This window comes from Prionailurus viverrinus, chromosome D1, assembly GCF_022837055.1.
Source record: "Prionailurus viverrinus isolate Anna chromosome D1, UM_Priviv_1.0, whole genome shotgun sequence".
NCBI classification, from domain to species: domain Eukaryota; kingdom Metazoa; phylum Chordata; class Mammalia; order Carnivora; family Felidae; genus Prionailurus; species Prionailurus viverrinus.
Genome location: NC_062570.1, coordinates 2,763,394 through 2,784,615, shown reverse-complemented (window position 1 = coordinate 2,784,615; position 21,222 = coordinate 2,763,394).

The window sequence follows — 21,222 nt, the reverse complement described above, 5'->3', positions numbered from 1 at the left end:
CTACTTCCCATGATCAGTTTACACAAATAATTTAAATAAACAAGACCTAAATATGGGTATTTTGTGTGCGTAGCTTTCTCCATGATTCTCTAAATTGAAATGTTGTGTGACAGAGAATCAATTAAACCACAAGGGCTCACTTCTCCCCTCTGGGTGTGCTAACCTGAGCAGGGAGCTGTGTAGGTGAACACAAAACCAGCCACAGTGGGCAGGAACCTCCATGACGACAAACTGCTGAGTCATGTTCGCAGTCATGTGGTCGGGTGGACCGGGATTCTCAGGGCGCAGATACAGGGGGAGAAGGCTCTCCGTACTTCATTAAATATCACACTTTCCACGTGAAGTGGTTCAAAAGGAGAAACAGAAAAGGAGAGACCTTTTCTAAAACTGCAATGTAACAATGAAAGACTCGTTGTTAAGGCAACAGTCAACAAACAGAGATCACTGGTAGCAATGATCTTGCCCTAGACAGACAGCTTAGATGCTGAAATAAAAAAGAATTCAGCTTGAATACTTTCAGGGGAGTAAACGGATCTGGAATTGAAAAGATTTCTTAATGCTAGACTTACGAGTTTCCAAAAAGTTACTCGTTATCTTCATTTGCGGCTTTTCAGAGTCACATCATCACGTCAGGGTTAAATGCTTGTGTAGTGACTGCTTATTCTCTAGGAAGGCATGTTTGTTATTTTTCCCCTTTCCCTAGTAAGGGTTCCGTAAAACGAAACATATGAAATCATTATACCTCAAAGGTCTAAATAACTGGAGGTAGAGTTTGTTTGGTTCTGTGACTTGGTGGCAGAAAGAAGACCTTTAAGAAATAGTCCTTCTTTTAATGTAAAAATATATATACAGAAATTTTTATTTTTGTATTTTAACATAATTATCAAGTTGACTAACATATAGTAGGTACAGTGGGCTCTTGGTTTTGGGGGGTAGATTCCCGTGGTTCATCACTTCCATACAACACCCAGTGCTCATCCCAACAGGTGCCCTCCTCAATGCCCATCCCCCACTTTTCCCCCTCCCCCACCCCCATCTACCCTCACTGTGTTCTCTGTATTTAAGAGTCTCTTAAGGTTTGCCTCCCTCCCTCTCTGTAACTATTTTTTCCTCTTCCCCTCAGTCTTCTGAGTCTTGCACATATGAGTGAAAACATAAGAAACAGTCCTTTAATAGATGCCTGCATTTAATTTTATGAGAAACCACCTTACAAAGTTGGAATCATCTAAAACAGATGTGTAATTAAAGACAGTCAATTTGTATCTTGCTAATATTTGCAACATCCCCTTAATCGTCAGAACAGTCTTCCCCTCTCATAAAGTCCCTTTCCTCCTCTCTACATCCTTTCCCTACACATACGCAGAGCTCCCCCCCATTTTTGAATTAAGTAAAATCAGCTTCATCTCCTTAATCCCATCACAAAATCTTTTATTTAAGAACCCCTGCTTTCTTAAGTGAACCACTATTAAAACTGACCAGCAATATTACCGCATAAACTGAATTTGAGAGGGGGGTGGGGTAATGTTTTATGTCGGTTTTCAGTTGCTCCTGAGAGCATGTGGGCAGACCTGTGTGTGAAGGCCACTGAACAGAGACACCAAGCACGCCGACCTGATCAGAACGACTGTGCACAATCACCCATCTCCCGTGACATCTATATGTGTCTCTGTATCACAGTTAGGCAAGGGAAAATCCACTCTGTTAGACTCTAACTGTAAATCAGCGTCAGGAGCTAAGTGGCCACAAATGTAAACATTTCTATGTAAGGGGTCGCCACATCCCAACAGACGGGCAGAATCAGAGAACGAATTCGTCTGCTGTGATTCTCATCCCCACTTTCTCTCATCAGTCTTCATAGTCTACACGAATACATCTGGAGGAATAAATTTATCTCAATGGTTCTATAAAATTAAGAACATCTTCTGTATTTCTTCTTTCTCTTTCAACCACTTTCAGAAAATAAAAGTCAGGTAAGCCCCTTAGCAAAGTTTCACTTAGGATAATGATTCCTTAATATGAAAAAGGAATGCTCCCAACCATTTGTGCACTGGTCACTGATACCACTGTACTAAAGCTATTATGCTTTTTTAGCTTAGTAAATAAAAGTAAGCATAAAGTTTATGAATTAGAAAACACTGTTGAGACTGTGAAATCTAATTGACCAATCAAATCTTCTCTCTCCCTCTTAATCCCCACACAATTATCTCCTCCTTCCTTCCCACCACACACACACACACACACACACACACACACACACACACACACACACACTCTCTCTCTCTCTCTCTCTCTCTCTCTCTCTCTCAGTCACTCACTCACTGGCACATTTAATTCTCTTGCTTTGATTCTGTCCTTCTACCTGGTACTTCCGAGCCATGTTCTAGTACAGACAATTCTTCTCTATTTACAGTATCATTCTCTTGGTTCCATTAACACAGGTTAGAGTTGTTCAAAGGGAAAATAGCTATCGAGAATCAACACAGTAGATTGGGAAGAGTATATCATGAATTCCTGGCTCTGCATTTTCACTTTACAACCATGGGAATATGAAATAAAAAAATGTGGAGTTTCTTTTTCTTTGTCTATAAAGTGAAGCTAAAATTAATTCTCTGCCTATCTTATAGAAATAGGGGTAATAACAAATGACATAATTTCCCTGTGACTATCAACATGCTACTAAATTTTTAGTTGTAATTCAAATTTTGAAAGGTGGTGTAATAATTGAGGCAACCTGACTTTTAATTCCTAAACTTTGTGTGTATGTGTGCTGTGTAAACAAAAGCAATTCAAATATTGCTATCACCCACAGTGCATGCATCCAGTGTAACTGAGACAGAGTTTACTGTGATAATGTAATGTAATGGAGGCTGTAAAAGCCCAAAAGCAAGAGAGGAAGCTCACGAGATCTCAGCAGAGAAGAGAATCAGGTAGAAGTTGCCTTCGGCAAGGGAAAGGGTGGCAAGTTTGTAGTTTTAAAAGAAACACTAAGTAGAGTTGATACCCAGAAGCTGAAGGTGCCATACTGAGTTGCCCAAGTCAAAACCCAAAATGTTCATTCTTTATGAGATACTGTGATAAAAATGAAAAGGTAGTTCAGAGATGAAGAGAAAATTTTCTCTCTTATATACTTATAAACTTCTAAGCTCTCTCTTGCTCTCTCTTTATATATACATACTTATACCAAAAGATTTAATCCAGCATATTAATAAATTATTCACAAGACAAGCAACCTAATAAAAGACGAAGAAAGATTTCAACAATATTTCATTAAAGATATATTAATGTCCGATAAACACATAAAAACTGGTTGACATCATAGGTCAATGGGAAAATTAAAATTAAGATCACAATGTGATACTAATACATACCTATTAAAATGGCTGAAACTTAAAAGTGTGACAGTAACAGATGTTGATATGGACATGAAGTCATGGTGATTTTTTTTTTTTAACTTTGGAAAAAATGTAAAATCTTTCAATCACACTGGAAAAAAGGTTGGCAGTTTCTTATAAAGAAAAAAAAAACACTTGCTATATAATTTGGGAATTTCACTCTTAATTGTTAACCAAAAGAAATGAAGATACATATGAATATCCATAGGACTTTTATCCTTAGTAATTAAACACCGGAAATAACCCAAATATCCATCAACAGGTAAGCAGATAAACAAATTAGAATATTTCTATACAATGAAATACTGCTGAGTTATTAATGGGGAGGAGACCCCACTAACACCTGCTACATTTTTAATGAATCTCAAAAATATCATTTTCACTAAAAAAAGGCAGCCTCAAATAATTATACAGCATATTATTCCATTTATATAAAATTCTAGAAATGGCAAAACTGATTGGTAAATGACCAGAAGCAGATTAGTAGTGGTCACCTGGGGCAGAAAACAACTCAAGGGGAAAAGGGAATTTGGGGGGTAATGATCTAAATGTTCTATATCTTGTTTGTGGTGGTGCTTATCAAGTATATAAATTCAACAGAACAAATCAAAATATAAATTTTAAATGTATGTATTTTATAGCTAGTAAATTATATACCTCTGTAAAGTTGATTTATAGAACCTTTCTTCTGAAAGAATCTGTGTTACAATTTTGTTTGCTAAAAGTTTAGAACCCAAGCCAAAGATATTTACCCCCAAAAAATAAGACATTCTATAATGCTAAAAACCACAATTTGCATACAGGCTGAATAACTAGCAGTATCTATCAACCAAAATACAACTTTTTAAGAGCAGAAATTGCAAGAGGTGCAAGGAAAAATATCTAGAATGGCACCAATAGTTATAGTCAACATGCCACTCCGTCCATGACATGGCACACAGACACCGCAAAAACATACAGAAGTCCTAAAGCATGTAATAAGCGGAAGAGATATTATGAACATCTATCAAACTTTGCATCCTTATGATAAAGTATACATTTCAAATCCATACTAAATATTTTAAAAATTTAACATTTGGGTTATGAAAAGCCTCATAACTATCATAAATGAAAAATTATAGAAATTTCATTCAAAGAGAGAAACAAAAACCCAAGACAGCATCTTTCCTAGAAATTTACACGCATATATATGCTATGCATGTGTGTGTATTAGCTTGAGTTAATGAAGGGATAAAAAGTTAGATGCAGCCTTGCTAGAAAATGATAAAGATAATACATAAATCATAATCTATGGAATACAATTAAAGCAGTGATATACAAGATTCATAATTTTAAATTCATGATTTTAAATACTCAAATCAAGAGAAATTAGGAATAAAAATTAAAAAACCAGTTACATCTTTTTGAATAAGAAAGCAAGCATGAAATAAAAAATAAAGATAAAATAGAAAAGTAATAGAGCAGATGAGTCAGAAACAAAAAAAATCCAGTCAAGTAATTACACCACAAAGGTGTTTCCTCTAAAAAGTCCCTGAAAGGGGTGCCTGGGTGGTGCAGTCGGTTAAGCGTCCGACTTCAGCCAGGTCACGATCTCGCGGTCCGGGAGTTCGAGCCCCGCGTCAGGCTCTGGGCTGATGGCTCAGAGCCTGGAGCCTGTTTCCGATTCTGTGTCTCCCTCTCTCTCTGCCCCTCGCCCGTTCATGCTCTGTCTCTCTCTTTGTCCCAAAAATAAATAAACGTTGAAAAAAAAATTTTTTTTTAAAGTCCCTGAAAAAGATAAATAGGTAGCAACTTCGTAAAAATCAATGGAAAAGAGTCAACTGTCAGAAACAACAATGACAAGGAAAATCACCCTGAAACAGAAGATTTAAAAGTCCATGTTGTGGGGCACCTGGGTGGTCAGTGGGTTGAGCACCCGACTGTTCATTTCACTCCAGGTCATCATCCCACAGTCATGAGACTGAGCCCCGTGTCAGGCTCTGCACTGACCAGGGGGCCTGCTTAAAAATCAATCTCTCGGGGCGCCTGGGTGGCGCAGTCGGTTAAGCGTCCGACTTCAGCCAGGTCACGATCTCGCGGTCCGTGAGTTCGAGCCCCGTGTTGGGCTCTGGGCTGATGGCTCGGAGCCTGGAGCCTGTTTCCGATTCTGTGTCTCCCTCTCTCTCTGCCCCTCCCCCATTCATGCTCTGTCTCTGTCCCAAAAATAAATAAACGTTGAAAAAAAAAATAAAAAATAAAAAAAAAAATCAATCTCTCTCTCTCCCTCTCACTCTCCCCCTCTACCCGACCCCCCCTCAAAAAAATAAATAATAAATAATAAAAACAGTATGATTACCGTAGTCAAAGGACACTGAACAAATTCAACGCCCATTCCCGAGTAAAAATAAAAACAGATTTCTTTAATGCAGACACAGACAGAACTTCTGCTAATATCGGGAGTGAGACAAAGATGTCTCGTAAGCTGCCATTTTGTAGACGTTTCATGAGAGACTTTAGCCAAGGCAATCCGTCCAGAGAAAACAGAGCATTTCTACCGGAAAGGAAGGGAAGAGGCCAGCTAGGTGTGCATGCTGGTGTCACGATCCTGTACCTGGAAATCCCAACACATTTATCAGACACAAGAAACCAATGTCCATTCTAATTGTTAGCAAGTTCATGACTTTGAGAGAAGCCGTTTCTCCCTAACAACCATCAGCAGTCTTCATTTTGCTCTAGAAGCCACAAAGATTACGCCCGAATCTTCTTCAACCTGACAGCTTGAGAATTTGACCAAAAACTAAAACAAAAACAACAAACTTCACCACTCCCCCAAATGTGTTCTTCTGTAAGGATGCCTAAATCTTTCAAACAGTCCTTAAATGGTTATCAGTCTTGTCTTTTTTTTTTTTTTTCCTTTTTGATGGACTACTTTGTCAAGACCCTTGTTAAAATACTGCCAGCCAACTAGGACAGTATGTAGCAAGTATGTTGCTCAGGACGAACTAAGAGCAAGCTGACTGCTCTCCTGAGTGTGAAGATAAAGAGAGAATTGATACCTCAAACTGTGATGCTGTGAAGAATGACAGGTGATGTTCTAACAAGTACACGGGGACGACAGGTCTATGACGAGTCTGAACGTTTGCACAAGGGTCTCTGTCCCCGCACATTAGTCTGCACTGTCTACGCTGGTTAGGGAGGCCTTTGACACGCCTCCCTGACCGTGGGTGGTAGAGCATCACAGGCAAAAGGACGCAGGGAGGTGTATCTCGTACTGACACAAACAGGTGACCCTACGCAACTTTCATTTATCTGAGCCACAGTTTTCTTACCCATAAAAACTGAAACCAGTATATTTCAAAGCATTTGTGAAATACAAAGTTCATATGAAAAATTAGAAAAATAGGCTTCCAGTTGCCTAAGATCACTGGTTTTCACGTATTTAACAAACGTGTACTGTAGGTGGGCCAAACGTTATCACCAATACAAAGGGAGCATCCCTGAGGGCCTTCCCGTGGGAGGCACTGGACATCTCCCTGTCCTGTCCCTGCAAGGACACTCAGAGCCGGGAACAGAGCCGACCACCAGGGCTAAGAGGCGGGTGCCTGTGCCCGCGCCGGAACCACCGAGGAGTCGTGAAAAGGAGCACCGGACTTCTTTCTTTGTCTTTTTTAAAACTATGGGATAACTCAAATATTGACCAATAATAGACAATAACAAAATAAGCATTAACGCACTGGCCATTCATCTATAATAAACCACAACATTTTGCTATGTTTGACTCGTTTATATTTTTCTTAAGAAACAAATAGTAGGTACAGGTGAAACCCCTCTGAATTTTTCCTAAATTCTATCCATCACCATGTTTCCTACAAGTAACCCCCCATCGCTATCTGTTACTTGTTCCGTAAACCACTGTACAGGGTGACCTGTGTTTTGTGGCCTTACCTAAGTGAACTCACTTCGCGCATTCTTTAGCAATTCCAGTTTTTTCTACTTTATATTGTTATGTCTATCCACTTGATATGAGGCAGTAATCTACCCATTTTTCCGTATTTCCCCATCATCTTGTGGAGCGTGTAAGTGCATCCAGCATGTAACGACTGGAAACAACGGCAAGGTGGATATCCACGTGCAAGCTCCCTCTAGGACATGGGTCACAATCTCCGAGCCCGTCACTGTCCTAACCCTTCACAGGCCTGACGCAACCCTCTTCCCTCCACCCTGCAGGTGTGCAGTCAGGGCTCCAGGCTCCCAGCCAGCTGGCTCTCTCCTTCATTTCTACCAACGCAAGGACATGGTGGAAAATCTGAAAGGGGGAGAGAGGAGGAGGCAGGAAGGAAACCCTTCCTGCTCTGAGGTGAGTCCTCTCAGCAGTGGAGGGTGCGAGCAGGACCTGGTCATTAACCTGTGCCTGTCCCCCGGCTGTGGGTGAGGGTGAGGGTGAGAGCAGGACCTGGTCACTAACTTCTGCCCATCCCCCAGCTGTCGCCAGAAGCACCTGCTTCGTCCCGCCCGTCACGCTCAGAACACCAGTGACGCCATAACCTCTACCATAAATCCACAAAGAAAACACCTCCTTTGGACACAGGTCACTCCACAGACACAGACACACATGGCACATGTCCCTTCCTCACTAGTCGCTGCCGTTCTCAATGTTGAGCCTTATTAAGGAAGGAGTAAATTATTTGATGAAGGGAATACTCGAGATGGAAAATTACAGGCTTCAAAGAGTTTAGTTCAGTGAATGAGTTGAAAATTCAATACATCAATTTATGGAAATTTCCTTTTCTATTCATTGCCTGAGTGCTAATGAAATGCAACAATGAATATTTTTATTTATTTATGTACCTAATACTTCACACCCCTTGAAAGTATTTCAGAATATTTGGAATATGACAGGCACATTAATTAAAATGGTAAAGAACATTTTCTGCATGCTGATACTTTAAAAGGACTTCACATCATGAAATGTGTGTTATTAGCTTTGCAATGGAAAGAATCAGAATTAAATTATTATTTAAGAAAAATGATTGCTGGACCAAACAGTGCTACTTAGTTTTCTTGAAAAGTAGGCCAATAACAGAACGTGAAGTTTAGAGATGAGTACATTGAAGTAGAAGACAAAATGTCCTTAAAAAATCACGCTTCTGATAGATAGATTTGTTACGGCTTTCCGACTACACCGCGACTGCCGAAGACTGAGCTGATTTCTGGGGCACAACTGTCTACAGCTCAGCGTGTCCCCCGGGGGCAGGGTCCCACATACCTGGCCGTGGCAGAGTGTAGGCTCACAACGGTACGAGGGCTCAACAGAAGTCTAGTGAGGATGACATACCTCCCAAGAGGACAAAGCTGCTCAGAGGTTTGCATCTTCGGAGGGAGGTGAAGGGCCGAGAGGGAGATGACGTGAGTTAAGCGGCCCAGCAGAAGATGCGTTCTGCTATCTCGGCAGACATGCTCTTTTACACGCTGGCTCTTTAAGCATCTCGCATGAAGTGTGTGTTCACAGTTTTGTGACGTGACCACGGCCCTGTCTGGGGTCTGCCTCTCGTTCCCATGTCTGTTTCCTAAAGGAATAGTTGTTTGTAGACATGTCGGGTTTGGGTTATGGTGAAATCAGATTAGACGGTGGGGGTGGGGGTAGAAGAAGGAGACAACCTCAGTGGGGAGCGTGTTAATCCGTTGGTTTTCTCCTGATGAGTGAACACGGGCTTGGCTGAACGCACATTCCCCAGGGAGCTCGTCAAGAGTAACAGGTCAAAGCACATCCACTTAGGGCATCAAATTACCGACGTGGAAGACTTGAGACAGAAGAATCAAAATTTCACAAACATTGTCTCTTCAGACCATCTGCTCCACGTGGAACAGAAAGAACACCAGTGAAAGGAAGAGAGCAGAGGAGAAAACGCTCTGAGTTACAAGCGAGCGTCCTGGGTCCTCACTCCACTTCTCCTCTCCAGCGTCAGGGGCTTTGCAACAGCTCACCTCCTGGGGCCAGCTTCCCGAACGTGAAACACAAAGCCGCCAGAGGAGGTGGTTTCTAAGGTTCTGTGCTCTGACGTGATGACACGATTGGCACCCAGGTATATCTCTCTGTCTGGCACACAGGACATCTGACGAAACGCACCTATTGTATGCTCTGGCTGGGAAAGGACATGTCACAACCACACAGGGAAAATTTAGCTGCAACACAACAGGCGAGCCACCACTGAGCATCCCGGACCTGGCCACGTTTTTCTACCCACCTCACGGACCTCGAGGATGTTTTTGTTAAGTTCCTAACTTCCTTCCTAGTCAGTGTAGGGGAAGAAACAGAGAGGCCTAATATTTTATTTAAACCCTACTCAACCCAATGCAAGGTGGTATTTGGGTTTCCCCTTATCACATGTCCTTCCTTTCAGTACAAACTCATGAAATTTTAGAAAAAGTATTGCAGTGGTGATTTATTTCAAATTAGATCCTAATATCCTAAGCTTAACATTTTAGATGATTTACGAATGTAACCAAATGATGTGAGAAAATGAAGAAGAGATTGATGGTTTGAAAATTTCAGTGTTAAAACTGTTTCAATGAAATATTCTCTCCTGAAAAATCTCTCCTATGCAGACTCAAAAGCAGAGGCTCATCAGAACAGATTATACTCAAATCGAGGTTTTAATAGGAAATCATCACTATCCTTCAAATTAATTTCTAAAATATGTTTTTGAAATGCTTTTCATGCTCTCTAAATTTCATGATAATTTCATTACTGTAATCTTTCTTTGCTAATTAATGATTGCAAATTCTTTCAGGCGATTAGCAGTTCTTTTTAAGAATTCTGGCTAACTAAAGTGATTCTGAAAATATGGCTCTGTTGCTGTGACTAGTACACAAAGCACTAGTGGAAAATAGGAAGAATGCCCAATGCACCAACACAAAAGTGAGAGTTAAAATCACCTAACGAGGCTTTTTTCCCCTCAGCTGGTGCAAGAGGGATTTCTAACACTAACGTAATATCTCAACTTTGTTCTTGATGATGACCTGGCTACATTTTGAAAAGAGATCATGAAGCTTAGCTCAAGATGACAATTTAAAACATTTGGCTACAGAAATGTCTTGCACATAACAAGTAACAATTTTTTAATAAGCCCTCGTGTATCCATCCAAGACTATCAACATCATTCCTTCCTCATTTCATCAGGATGTTTCTTGAAATATGAAACTTCACATTTAGATCCTTACAAGGAAAAGAATCAACAGGATTTTCAAAGAAAGGCACAACATTTCTCTCACAGGTGCTCAGGTTTAGGAAATCGATGCAGCAAGTACCAAGCTGTGGAAGGTACACAGTCCTCAAAACCCAGAGGCCCTGGGTTAGGACAGTGACGTGACAGTATTGGGGCCTATGTGACTCTGATGACCTCTCAGTGTTTTTACCTACACAATGAAGTAAGATCAGGCACCCTACTGACCTCACGAAGTGTTGTGAAGATAAGCGGACTTCACGGCATCACAGCAATAGTGTTCACCATCGTGCTTAGCAAAGGACATTGTACTTGTTCGCTTACCTGCTTCCCCACTAGGCTGAAAGCTTCTCCAGGCCAGGGATTATGTCTGAAGTGTCTTCATATCCGAACACGTTGCCTGAAACAGAGTTGGTTTCATAAACAGTTAAATGGATAAATACTTTAACCAAGTGGGCTCTAGATAGCAGGCGAGTGAAACTTTCAAAGAATCGCAAATGATCCCCCAGGTAAAAGTCACCACTACGGAAGCCTGGACGCTGGGTGCTAGGCCAGCCTTCCTCACTTGTGACATTAATGAACCCAAAGTGGAGACAGCAAGACAATCACCTGCAGGAAGTGACTGATGGAAGAATTAGAACTTAAAATATTTTTCATCCAAATTTTAAAAACAGAAGTTTTCTGACATTTACTATTCTGACTGAAACGTGAATCGTCTCTTTGTATTTGAAGTGCACACATGCCACAATTTCAGGAAGGGTGGCCATTCCTGGAGGTATGGGTGTCCCACACTTGGACTTATTTTCAGCATATGGCTACACACTGCAAGCTATTACAGATTTACGCAATCCTGTATCAGGTTTCATAAAGTCAATCCTCAAACAATGGACAATTAGCTTTAAAATAATTTTTTAAAGAAACTACACATTAAAAATAATTCCTGGGGTGCCAGGGTGGCTCAGTCGGTTGAGCGTCCAACTCTTGATTTCGGTTCAGGCCATGGTCCCAGGCTCCCGGGACCCTACGTTGGGCTCCAATCTAAGTGTGGAACCTGCTTGGGATCACTGTCTGTCTGTGTCTCGCTTGTGCGTGCGTGCTCTCTCTCTCTCTCTCTACCCCCCCCTTCCCGACTCACACGTGAACGTTCTCTATCCTTTTCTCTAAAATAAAAAAATTTAAAAATTTAAAAAATAAATAAAAACAATAATGCCTAATAATGCAAATGAAATCAGGTAAGAGTTCATGCTTCTTTCTGTCCTAAAGTCAGTTTGTCCGCTCACATTATGAAAACAGTAAGTGTCTAAGCACTCTATAAAGAAAGTAAATAAAAACGTTCTGATATAGGGCACTATTAGAAACAGAAACCTAGGGGCGCCTGGGTGGCGCAGTCGGTTAAGCGTCCGACTTCAGCCAGGTCACGATCTCGCGGTCCGGGAGTTCGAGCCCCCGCGTCAGGCTCTGGGCTGATGGCTCAGAGCCTGGAGCCTGTTTCCGATTCTGTGTCTCCCTCTCTCTCTGCCCCCTCCCCAATTCATGCTCTGTCTCTCTCTGTCCCAAAAGTAAATAAACGTTGAAAAAAAAATAATTAAAAAAAAAAAAAGAAACAGAAACCTACACTCACTAGTATTATTTACCATTAATATAGAAAACTTACTAATTTAAAAATATTGTTTATTTCATATATTTTTATTGATATTTTATATACTTATATTTATTGGTCCAATAGAATTCTTAGAGCAGTGGTACTAACATAGTTTAAAAATAAATGTATGTTAGAACTGCGTATGAACATAGTTTTTACTGACAGAGTTAGAAACGTTTAGACCTCTGAGAGAAAAGTGATAGTAACAGCTAACATTTACTGGGCATAATGTATGACAGTATAGTTTCCCCCATTACCTTAGTCCCCACAAATCTCTCTAAATATTATCGCTTTTTTAAGTATGTAAATCTAATATATCATAATCACACATCTACCTGTTACATAAGTTATGAATTGCAATAATGAAAGTAACATTTGGGAACTTACAACCTTAGAAAAAGAATCCTACAGATAGCCTTGAATCCACCATTGTGGTCCTCCTGGGCCTCAAACCCCAGATGGTCTGTATCATGAAACTCAGTATTGATCATTACTACGCAATCTTTGAAACACAAATGTATCCTTAAATACTGTGTTTACTTGGGTACCCTCCCATGCTGAGTGCAGTCTTCTGTGACCCGCTTTCCACTTAAGATGATGTTCCCACAATTATTTCATATACGCATCTCATTTACTTGTCTACCAAGGGATTTTTTCCTTTTTTGTTCTATTTCCATTATTTTTATTACATTCAGTACTGCTATGAACATTTCTGCATATTTCTAGTACATAAATATGACAGTAAATTTAAGGTATATTTCTCTTTTTTGTGTTGTTTTTACTGTTTTATTTATTTTGAGAGAGTAAGAGAGGGAGAGGGCATGTGCACAAGCAGGGGAGAGGCAGAGAGAGAGAGAGAATCCCAAGCAGACTCCATGCTGTCAGCACGGAGCCCAATGTGGGGATCGATCTCATGAGGTGTGAGGTCATGACCTGAGTCAAAATCAAGAGTTGGATGCTTAATCAACTGAGCCACCCATGCACTCCTTTAAGGTATTTCTAATAAAGGAATGACCAGAGAATAAGAACGTACGTGTTCAATTTTACAAAAAAACAAAGTATTCTGCAAACTGATTAGGCAAAGCTCCACACCTACTAACCAAGTAAGGTGTCTTCATTTTGCTGAGTGGTTTTTCACAATGGTCTTAATCTCATTTCTCTCAGTAGCAGTAAGTTTAGGATCTTTTCATTTATGTCTATTGGTGTACCTTAAGAATGTTATAGAAACTTCTTACCTCTTAACTCTCTAATTTCTATTACATCAGTAATTATTCCTAACACTGCTTTGTCTCTTTTTCTCCCCACCTGACTTGATTCATTTTAATAAATTTCGATTTTTTTCTTATGTAACATTGATTTCAATTTCACAGATTTCCGTCTTTATTAGGTTGTTAAAAATTTCTTGGGGTTTATTATAGTATGTTATTCTGATAAAAATGACTTAATTTGGGAGGCAGAAAAGATGACACATTTTACAATGACATTTGTATGAAACATCTAGAACAGGTGAATCCATTTCGACAGAAAATACATGGGCGGCTGACTGGATGCGGGGAGCGGGGGGACGGAAACAAACTGGCCGAGAGGAGCAGGTACAGGGCTCTTCCAGGAGTAACGATGGCGATGATAAACTGGACAGCCTCAGAGTCTCTGAACACTATGATACCACGGAACTCTTCACTTTAAAAAGAATAACGTGGGGTGCCTGGGTGGCGCAGTCGGTTAAGCGTCCGACTTCAGCCAGGTCACGATCTCGCGGTCCGGGAGTTCGAGCCCCGCGTCGGGCTCTGGGCTGATGGCTCAGAGCCTGGAGCCTGTTTCCAATTCTGTGTCTCCCTCTCTCTCTGCCCCTCCCCCGTTCATGCTCTGTCTCTCTCTGTCCCAAAAATAAATAAACGTTGAAAAAAAAAATTAAAAAAAAAAAAAAGAATAACGTTTGGGGCACCTTGGCAGCCCAGTTGGTTGAGCGCTGGGCTCTTGATTTCAGCTCAGGTCATGATCTCACAGTTGTGAGATCAAGACCCATGTTGGGCTCTGTGCTGAGCACGGAGCCTGCTTAGGATTCTCTCTTTCTGCCCCGCCCCAACTTGTGCATTTCCCGTTTTGAGGGAATCTGTATTCTCCTAGCCTCAAACTACAGTCCCGTTACCTTCATATAATTTTCAAATGCTACTGAAGATGCTTAAGAAACACTTCTCAGCTATCTTCTTACATACACGTGATTCATCTTTTGTAACCAGTTTCAAATGTATCAAACACAGTGTAGGTGTTCAATCATTTTACCCTGAATTTATCAGGTCATAGAGATTCAGCAATGATTTTCCACTCTTAAAGCTAAATGTTCATTGTTTAGGCTTAGACATTAAAACACAAGACCCTTAAAAACAAAAGGAAAAGCAAAATTTAAAAGTCCCTTCCTTGGGGCACCTGGGTGGCTCAGTTGGTTAAGCGTCCGACTCTTGATGTCAGCTCAGGTCATGATGTCACAGTTGTGAGATCAAGACCCACGTCGGGTTCCGTGCTGAGCATGGAGCCTGCTTAGGATTCTCCCTCCCTGCTTCTCTGCCCGTCCCTCACGCACACCCTCACTTGTATTCAAAACCAAAATTTTAACTTTTTAAAACTCCCTTCCTTTACTTTTTCTTCCGTATGTGCATTTCACACGACATTTCGTTTTCTTGGCACCAGGAACCAAGAGCTTTCAGGATTCCTCACGAGAGTCAATCTCTGACTCTCACCACAGATGCTCTACCACCGACGTCCCATGTGACTGCAGCCAATGACAGTCAGCCCCCAAGTCTGCGTTGGCATTTACTCCTTCTGACTGGTGATTTCTGTAGTGCACCTTTTCTTAACCAGATCATTCACTTCAGTGGGACTAGTGCAAACACACAGTAGGTAATTAAACAACTAAACACATTTCTCTAGAAGAAGTTTCTGTAAGTACTCATGTTAGCTTTGGACATGGTTATGACTCCACCCTCTTTGCAGCTAACACTGATATCGGATTGCCCAATGAATGGGAGCATACAAATGCCATATTAAGTCTACTCAGAATACACAAAAAAGAGCATCATGAACACGATTGTCTAAATATTTCAAATTCAATGTAAAGCAAATACTACCAAGTAGGTAAGATGTATTCAAGAAAAATATTTCAATAAAAATGTTGGCAAAAATTGGTTACATTTCATTCATAACCAGGTATCTAGTTTCATTTATTATTTAATGTTTTGTTTCTTTAGTGGTGGGTACACTGTTCTAATAGGAAATAAAAATGGTTTTGAAAACTGTTTTAAGAAATCAGTTTTTAATTCCAAATCTATAATTAATGTTTGCTAGTATGAATAATGTTAGTAATAACTAGTATTGGTTTTGCTTCTAGAATAAGTCCATAAGAAACACACCAGCAATATTCAAGTCACTGGGCTAAACATTGCACTGTCCAGTCAATTCTTACATTCATTTATAGAAACTCCTTACCTGGCAATATTTTTATTCAACACAGTCTACATCTTCGAGAGCCTCATGTTTTGCAAGCCTGTTTATTTGGTGTCACGTAATAAAGAACCATTGTTTGCTACTGCTTGCTCTTAGTTCTTTCACTTGCTTTTTCCAGTGTTTGAAAATATCAGCAACACATACTCCAGCATAAGACACCATAAAGATATTGGTAGATTTAATCTTAGAGCTATGTACTTACAAAAGCAACTTCTAGGCATAAACGTGTCTGAAAGTAAGCCCCAAATGAAAAGAACATCAAAGTGCTATCAACTTTGAGGTTTGGAAAGTACCTTAGAAATGATCAAACCAAATACTTTCCTCAATTTATAGATGAGGAAACTCATCTATATCATAATGCTGGTATAGCCAAAGTGTGTAAAGTCTTAGGCAAGAGACATCCTGTGGCATCAAATTCTTTTTGCTCTTTCTCTGAATGTCTCAGTTTAGATTGGGAAGATATTTTCCCATGATAATTACAAACACTTAAAATGTCAAGTTTGGAGAAAGAGAGAAGCACAGTATCGATATAAATCTGTTAGTACACTGTAGACTACATATGCATACACACATAGACATATACAGATATAAATAAACAGATAACAGAAAAGAAAAAAAAGATAATACTTAGATACGTATCAACAGTTTGAATATCCAAGATTATAAGAGTAAACTGATCATTATTTGTGTATTGTGCTCTGTGAATGAGATGGAAAGAAGCAGTTTATGAACTACTAATATAGCAACTATGATGAGTTGACAATATTTATAGAAAATGCACCTCGAATGAACTGCGGGTTCTTATACTGACTACTGATTAAGTGTTCTAAGCCTCAATGTTAGTTTTTCGTTTTCTAGGAAAGGAGTGAAGCATCCATTACCTACTGATGCTCTAGAATGTTAAAAATTAACAGTAAGTCAAGTTAGCAATATAAAAGGAAAATAAACAGTAAGTGTAACGTTCTGTACTTATATAGCCCTTGAAGTGAACGATCTCATCGTTGTTTTTAAAATATATCTTAAGATTTTTTTTTTTAAGTAATCTCTACACCCAGTGCGGGGCTTGAATTCACAACACCGAGATCAAGAGTCACAAGCCCTACCAACTGAGATGGCCAGGTGCCTTCATCATATTTTTAAAATAACACTGTGAGTGGCACGTGGGTGGCTCAGCGGGTTAAGCATCCGACTTCAGCTCAGGTCACGATCTTATGGTCTGATCGTTTGAACCCCAGGTTGGGCTCTGTGCTTCCGATTATCTCTCTCTCACTCTCTGCCCCTCCCCCACCACACTCTTTCTCTCTACCCCTCCCCCACCTCTCTCTCTCTCTCCCCCTCTCAAAAATAAACATTTAAAAAAATTTTTTTAAGTAACACTGTGATCTAGGCAGGGGAAATGTTGCAATTCCCAGTATAAGGCAGAGGAGGGATATTAAAGTTCATATGATCAGTACTGAAAGGAAGAACCCAGATTTCAGTGGAGACCTTCTCTTTCTGGGTTTAGGCAGCTACCCCATCAAACTACACTACTTTACGAAGATTATCTCAGACAGAACAAGGCCAGGCCTGACACACCTAGATGACTTTGTCAAGCACTGTTTACACTTGTGTCTTCCATCTTGACAAATGATCCCAGCTGCCAGACTTACCTCCAGGCTCCAGGGGAAGCACAAAGCTTCACCCCCCAAAACCTAACACCGGGCAGGCTGGCCAGCAGGGAAGGGCAGCAGGAATTTGTTTCTGAGCCAATAATATTAGGAAACCAAACAGTTAGTAGCCGGAGTTTTGGTTGAGACAAGTGATCAAAAGCTCCGGTTTTCTAAAATAAGGTCTCCTTAGATGAAGTTGGGACAGACGACCTGGACAAGGTGTTCACACACATACTCACCCAGTTTGACATGGTATTTTCCAGTTTGAAACCAATACCCAAAATGAAATGATTACATCCACAATAATTAGTAAATGCACCCCCTCACTCTTCAAATACCCTAATATGTACGATGGCCATGCCTCATTTTGAGTTAAAAACAAACCTCTCCACATCTTTTTTCCTTTGTGTGCACACATGTCTGACAGAAAACTGGCCAAGGTATGTACGAGTCAGCAGTGGGCCCCAGTCATGCCCTTCTCTCTCGGGGTCATAGATCACAGATCTGAGATGGGAGTGAACAAAGGTGTTGCTCTTAGCATCCCTCCATTATGAGAGAAAGAAAACCTGACATAAACTGGCTAAAACCAAAAGGCTGTTATTGGTGGTGGTGGTCATCATCTTCGTCGTCCTCCTTCTCCTCCAACTGACTCTACAGCCTTTGGCCTGAGCCTCATTCTCATACAGGATGTCACCTTATCAGTTCTGGTTACAGAACAGCTGTGGCAGCACTCACCTCCAATTGCAGCTTTGTGCCTGGTGGGAAAGAGAAAGCTTCTCTCTTCCAACCAGTGAAGCCTGAGTTTCAGTCCAAGATCTCAATAAGCCTCAAGGTGGAAACACGTGTCTGGAACCCACCACTGTAGCCAGGAGGTAGAATCAGTCATGGAACTCCTGTGGGGCTGGGGGAGGGGGGATCCACCCCATGTGGTGCACATGGGCTCAAAGTAGGAAAGAGGCGATTCCCCAGGGGCACTTCGTTAGAAAGAAGGAATGGATGAGAGACAACAAAAATAGTGCTGATGCAGTTTTGAGCATTACTTGGAACCTAAGTAACAGAAGCTTGATCATGATGAAATGGAAATCACGTCAAGGACACTCACAGTCTATCAACCTTGTAAATAATTCAGAACTGCTACGGCGTTACCGTAAATAAAGCCCACTGCCTGAGAGCCAGATGCAAAGGTAATGATGAGGACAGATTTAGAGTGAGCTTCTCGGACACCCGCCGAGAGAGCAGCCTGCAAATCAACCACCTCTGCCACCACTGTGGAAAAGAAATGTTCATCAGGGACTCAAGTTGTATGCGTGCCCGGCCACTTGAAGTCATCCCCCAGCTCCTTAACGCTGTGCTCACTGTATTTTCCACCTTCTCATCTTTGGTGTGCCTCATTACGCAGTTCCCGGGGCTGTATCTTCAAACTCAGTGATCTTGTCTTCTACAATTTGTCATCAGCAACCCCTCGCCCCATTCCACCTAGAAAGGAAGTGTGGGTCATTTGTGTATCTTCCGTGTCTACACTTCCCGTGTTCAATCCTTCCCAGAGTTCCTTGAACACAGAGGCTGAAGCCATCATACCGTCGTGACCTTTGTCTACTGATGCTATCATCTGCATCACTCCTCAGTCAGCGCTGGTTGACTTCTCACTTTTCTCACTACTTCTCTGGTACCTGGTAGTGATGTCTGGATGTCAAAAACAGGAGTTTACTATGCTGCCTAAGAAATTACCACAGACTTAGCAACGTGTGCAAATGCATTCTTGGTTTCTGTGGGTCAGGAACCCAGGCGTGGCTTAGCTGGGCATTCCGCTCAGGATTTCACAACCCCGTCATCAAGGTCTCCCTTGAGCTGCCTCCCCATCCGGGGGCTGAGCTACAAACCATCTGCCTCCCAGGATGTTCGGGTTGTGGCAAGAACTCCCTCCTAGTTGTACAATGAGGGAGAACTCGACAATGGTGGCAATACTAGGAGGTTGACACTCAGGGGGGCAGGGAGGGAGGGAGCCCATTGGAGTCTGTCCGTCACACCAGACCTTACACTAAAACTGCACAAGGTCAGCTGTTGGAAATAGTTTTATTCTTTGGGTCTTGCTTTCAAGCCTTGAATGGAGGCAACAGAGCATCATTTACTTTCAAATCAAATAACTTTCCTGTCAGGTTAAGACCATTTTGAGCTCTCCACCCAAAACATCATCGATCCCAAGTTCCCCTCTAAGCGGTAGAAACAGGTACTACTCCAGAGCCCGTGTGAGAGGTGGATGCTTTTCCTCTAATCCTCCTACCCTATTCCCAGGTAATTCCTTATACAGAATCCTAACCACGGTCCTGCCAGATGCGCAAGGTAGGTCCTCTGCGAACGGCCCGGGCCTTCTTCCTGTGCAGCTCTCTCCTCGGCACTGTGGCCCGCACTCCGCAAGTCCAGTCCGGTCTCTGTTCTCCCAGCTCCCCCTCTACTCCTCAGAGGCAGAGTCCACCCTGCGGCTGTCTCCCCACACGGTGGCAGGGAGCTCTGCCCACACGGTGGCTGGGGGCAATCCTAGGACTCACCCCACTGCCCCTCATCTCTCGGATCAGCATCCTTCAGTGGCTGACGTCCAGTGTCTTGAGAACTACTGCCTCCTGTACTCTGTCTCTTTTCTTCGTTGTTTCAAATGGAAATCTGGTTCCTGTTACTCGATTTTAGATAGAAGCAGACTTTTTAATCCTCCATATTCTTAAAAGGCAACAGCTCAATATGTAGCACAACTTTATTAAGAAGTTCTTTTATGTCAGGTTCTGGGAAACAACGAGAAAAGCCTAACACCTTGCCTCAACAAACGCAGAGTTCACACACAGAGTTCACACACAGAGTCTCTGTGCCCCGGACACACAGACAGTTCCTCACGATACTACAGGGCAAGTACGCTCTAAAATAAGCTTATACGAGTGCTGTGCGAACACAGTGTATGTGCTCCCCCTCGGAGGTAAAACAGCCTCGTACTCAGGCATCTAACGTACCTTCTGCACACTTGTTGATAAATGTTCCGGCGCTTAAAAAATCTGGAAGTATCTCTCCTGGTAAACGTTACGATATAACAATAACATACAACGAAACCTTAACTTGGCTGAATCCAGTCTATATGTTCAAATAAACCAAACCTTGTAAAGTGTATATAACTCTGCACCCTTGCTGAGGCTGTAAGCAAACAGAGTTCACCGTATAAAAACAAAACAAAAACATTTCTACTTAATCTTTTGCCCCTCTTAAAACTAAAATTTAAGGAGTTAGCTTTTTAATCCTTTGGAAGCCTCTCAAGGCTTTATAAACTATATTTTTCAACCTGACAGATACAGTGAGTTTGTTGTTACTCAGCACTGTGATCCTGTTGACAAATGGAGGTTTTCTCTTCCTCTCTTGCCCTAGTTTTCTTTACAAGTAGAAAGGTCACTCGAAAAAATGTTTAAGATCCTCACCCACCACAGCATTCCCTAGAGAAATGTAACTCTCACAAGTAGGATGAAAAATATTTACAGACGTCAAAACTCAAGCACACAGTCTTACTTTGTAGATCCTGATAAAGCCCTCTCTGCCTCGAGTCTAGAATTTCACTCTCTTTCCACCTCCCTTTCGCTTTGGGTCCAGGCACTCAGTCTAGCAAACACACCAGGACGTTTTCCACGAGAAGGCAATTTCACCCAACAAGCTCTCTGGGAGTCAATGCTTAAGGTGAGAAAAAAATTCCTTATGCAGGATAATCATCATCGTTTTATTGCCCACCCGCCACATGCCACGCATGGGCTAGGCATTGCACATGAACTACTACATTCAGTTCGGGCAGAGAAGCTATGAAGTTGGTG